Here is a 1,490-nt window from a genome sequence, read left to right on the forward strand (position 1 = left end):
GGTTGGTGAACTGAAGTGCAAACCGCGCGGTGAATGGAGGGGTTTTTGAAGAAGTTAGCACGCGTCCGATCCTGATGCTCGAGAACAGGCAAGTCAGATATGTGACGTGCGAATGAAAACAAGGAGCGAAAAGAACTGGGAGGTTAAAGGCTATCTATCTGGTGGTGATGGACGCTACCGACACGTTGAGAGAGCGGGTTGGATAGAGAAAGGAATTGGGTGAATGAAGGAGCGAAAGGGATGATGACGATGGTAAGGAGAGAAGAGGAAGACAAGAAGAAGAAAGAAAGTCAACAAGGTATACCTGTTGCTGAGATAAACAATACTTGAGGTAGATGGGATAAGCCTGATTGTGTTGATATGTATCACACTCTTTCAAGCGTGTCACCAGCAGATGCTTCATCACCATGGTGTTGTGCTGTTTTGCTTAGAACTACACAGCAACTGTGTTCACCCTATGCGGTTGCCGCTTCCTGATTGCTGTGAATGGACTTGAGAAATGTTTTTGAGGGATGCCAACGATCCTTCCTTACGCCAAAACAATAGCAGAGGGAGAGCAGAATGGATGTAAAAATATCCAGGGAATCTAAGGGAATATCTTTGCATTGATAGAAGGATCCTTTGTTTTTTATACGAATATACAGCCATTGGCGTTGAGGAGCCAACGCAAACAACGAAGAATATACAAAAGTGAAACAGTGAAAGGAACATGACAAAGAGAAGGAACACGTCTCTCCCAGTTAAAATTCGGGAGAGGAATAGTAAAATCAAAAATGTGAGTTTAAGTCATCCATCCCATATATAATATTTCCCATGAAGATGCATTTGGAAAAGAACATCGGAAAATATTGACGAGAGGTGTAATATCTCGGAAGGTAAGGGATGGAAAAAGAGAGGCAACAGGGGCAAGAGGCCCGGTAAGGACCGTGCGTGGGTGTCTATATGTACATGCTTTCCATAGACATATATCCTGTCTTTTTCATGTCTAATTACTTCCTTGAAGTTGGATTCAAGAAAGGAAAGAGAATGAAATGGAGAAAATAAGAGGGTATCTGGAGGCGTGGGTTGAAGAATACATATAGATATCCAGAGTGCCTTTGAAAGGTGAAGTAGGACACGTATACATAACAAGAAATCTTTAATGGGGAAATGCGTAACTAATGTTAGTAGAAGTGAAGAAACCCGGTCCAAGTATATATGGTAACAGATTGCCTGTTGAAAGGCGGAAGGGGCATTAAAAAAAAAGTCAAAGCAAAAGACCAACAATCTTCCAGTGTTTTAATGAATCCTCTTTGCGAAAGGTTCTCCTTGAATGTAAAAACCGGAATAAAAACTCCTTGTTGAAAACAAATATGCAATGTGACAATTGGCAAGTATGGTGATAGTTGAGATGTTGCAAAACTGCTAGGCCGGGCCAATGTCCAGAATGGAGGTGTCTCTTCGAACGAGAGGGACAGAAGCATGTCATTGTGAGATGGGATCGGATCGGT

This window comes from Paracoccidioides lutzii (genome assembly GCF_000150705.2).
Source record: "Paracoccidioides lutzii Pb01 unplaced genomic scaffold supercont2.10, whole genome shotgun sequence".
NCBI classification, from domain to species: domain Eukaryota; kingdom Fungi; phylum Ascomycota; class Eurotiomycetes; order Onygenales; family Ajellomycetaceae; genus Paracoccidioides; species Paracoccidioides lutzii.